The sequence below is a fragment of the Eleutherodactylus coqui genome, unplaced genomic scaffold, assembly GCF_035609145.1.
Source record: "Eleutherodactylus coqui strain aEleCoq1 unplaced genomic scaffold, aEleCoq1.hap1 HAP1_SCAFFOLD_127, whole genome shotgun sequence".
Taxonomy (NCBI): Eukaryota; Metazoa; Chordata; class Amphibia; order Anura; family Eleutherodactylidae; genus Eleutherodactylus; species Eleutherodactylus coqui.
Window position 1 is genome coordinate 367487 of NW_027101947.1, and position 3181 is coordinate 370667.

Genomic DNA, 3181 nt, shown 5'->3' on the forward strand with positions numbered 1-3181 from the left:
CAAAAATGCAACCACTACTAACAGATAGGCTGATTATAAAGAACAGGTATTACTTGACATTTTAGACAAAACGTGAAGCTAGCGGGCGAACTTCTAAGCTCCTGGTTATACCGCTATTCCCTACACTAACCATGAGTCCAGGAGACCCGGACAACATTCACACAGGAGATGAGGTAACACTAAACTGACAGAACGTAAACGTACAAACGGGCATGAAACTGCAAGACACAGATCACACAGAAAGCTTGCATCTGGGACAGGACAGAGCAGGGGGCACACTGCCAACTGCAAGTGGAGCAGGACATAGCATGGGGCACACCGCCAACTATCAAATATAGTGCCATCTCAATAATATAGGGGAATAGACAGTCAGCTACACAAGGTGAGATAGGAGACTGTGTCAAGTTACATTAACTGACACACAGAGCAGACAAGACGTACAGAGGCCACAGCTGTAAAGGGAATGCATATAACGGAGACGAGGACTACAGGTGTCCAAACCGTCTTCGGGAAGCTGAGAGACACATAACCACTTACAAGTTCTGCGTGGGAAAAAGGCAGATACCTCAAGACAAGGATTCATAACTGCTCAGTCTGAAACCCGGACACAGACTGCCAAGAGCTGGCTTTATATGTATGCACAGAGCCAGGAGATTGGCTTGCAGGAAGTACCACACCCAGGCAGCTCAATCAATTAACCCTCTCAGGGCTGTGCTGCTAGTAAACTGAAGCTTTGAGCAACATATACCAGCAGCAGACGTAACAGACATTTTGCTTGAAGGCCTTTAAAGCCCCATAGCACAGTTGTAGAGCTGTTGAGCAGCCACAAAATTTTAACAATACACCCCTTAATTAGTTTACCTAGGGGGATACTGCCCACTTGGCCTGTAGCAGCAGCCACAATGCATACTTGAGTATAGCCGATCCAAGTGTTAGCCGAGGTACCTAATATTACCCCTTGGCTTATACTCAAGTCAATAATTGACCCCAGGTTTTTGGGGTAAAAGTTGGTACCTTGGCTTATACTCAGGTCGGCTTAGACTGAAGTATATCTGATTACATGCAAAAACCTAATGAAATAAGAGCAATCGTTGCATGCAAAGCATTAACAGCGGGAATCGGTTGTCTCACCCATCCCCGCTGTGACTGCGGGAGGCCAACTGTCATTAGCAACAGTCTTCAGCAGTAGATGGGCTCAGATCTGTAGGATGTAGATGCAAGTCCATTCCAGAAAGCTGCTTCCTAACATATACATACATTCACGTGCTGCGGTGGCAAGGGGTTAAAAGGGTTCCCTGGGACTCCAGTACTGATGATCTATGCGCAGTGAAGTGTTGATCTGCCTCTCAGAATCCCTGCCAATCAGCTGATGACGAGTGCGCACCGCTGCCACTTCAGTCTATGCCAGACGAAGCACCGTACATTTCCGGCTGTACACGCCTGCATAGGATTGAATTTCAATACGCAATCCTATGCAGAAGGCCGTGGTTTGTCTACGCGAAATCACGCGCAGAAAACAAACCGCGCCATGCTCTAATTCTGCTGGCACATGAGTCAGAGCTGCGGGAGCGGGCGAGTTCCGCACTGCTCTCTGCAGGCGCTCAGGTCGGGTCCCGTTGCGAGCAGCTGGATGCGACACGGCCGTCTGCAGGCGGCCTTAGGCCTCATGTCCACTGGAAAAATACAATCCGCGTAGAATCCGCTTTCTATTGTATAATTTTTGCATGCAGATATCTGCACACATTGCTATCAATGTGATAGCAATGTGGCCGATCCGCGGTAAAATGGAGCATGCTGGGTTTTTTTCTCCCACGCGTGAAAAACGCAATTCTATTAAAATTCCATCCGCGGGTGCAAAAATCAGTTTAATGGACCACGGATGGCCAATGATTCCCTAGGGGCAAATCCGCTGCGGAAACCGCAATTCCATTTTGCTAGTGGACATGAGGCCTTAAGGAATTCCGCACCGTAAAATCACCCGTCCTCACCCACGGCACGCTCTATTTGCCGCGGGTGTACGCGCGGACGGCTTCCATTGCAGTCTGTGGAAGCCGTCCATTCACGCTATCTTCCGCTGTAGCACAGCGGAAGATAGTGTGAAACCGCCTCTACGCCTACCGCGTCACATGCCGCTGCGGTGCGTCACGCGCTCGATTGCCCATGCGCGCTGAGGCGTCATGCGGGACTCCGAAACTGGAGGTAAGTATTGGGGTCTCTTGGGGCCGCCGTGACAGGCTCCGCCCTGGAATTCCATGGCGGAGCCCGTCACAGCCATGTGCAGCCGGCTTTACAGCGTGGGTAATCAGGAGTTAAAAACATAAATAAGGTAAAACAAAAAAACAAATTCAAATCACGTTTTATTATTTATTAAAAATGTGGATTTTACACCAAGTGTCATTCCCAGATAAAACAAAGGCCGCTGTGTTTGGGTATGTTTTCTGTTTACTCAATCGGTGTAAAATATTGCGCAGTTTTTCAGGATCCTCCGTCATAATTCTTTGAAAGAAAAAGCTTATAAAAAAAAAAAAAGGTGAGTCACAGGCAAAAAGCAGTCCATAAAACGAAGGGTTTCAAGATTGCTGAACGTCGAGGGTCTCTTCACTGTCGGACAGCCTTCCCATTCTCAAGGACGTCAGATCTGCAGGAAATGATCTTTTTGCCCTATTTTTCTCTAGGGTGGTTTCAAACCGGCGGGTAAAATCGCGCCATTTTTAACTGATGCGTTGGTTATTGAAAAAAAAAAAAGCAGATTTCGCAGCCAATGATTCCCGACGGTTCCCTTCTAGAGATGAGCGAACGTACTCGTTTCGAGTACTTACGCACCCGAGTACCGCCATTTTCGAGTACTTCAGTACTCGCGCGCAAAGATTCGGGGGGCGCCGGGGGGCGGGGAGAGGCGTGGCGGTGCGGGGGGTAGCAGCGGGGAACAGGGGGGAGCCCTCTCTCCCTCTCCCCCCCACTCCCCACTGCTACCCCCCGTGCCGCCACGGCGCCCCCCGAATCTTTGCGCGCGAGTACTGATGTACTCGAAAATGGCGGTACTCGGGTGCGTAAGTACTCGAAACGAGTACGTTCGCTCATCTCTATTCCCTTCCCTTCAGCAAGGTTTTCACTGATGTGATGTTGAGAGAGAAAATCGCAGCCTGCTGTGTCCTTCTGCGCAGTGCGTTTTTTTAAAATC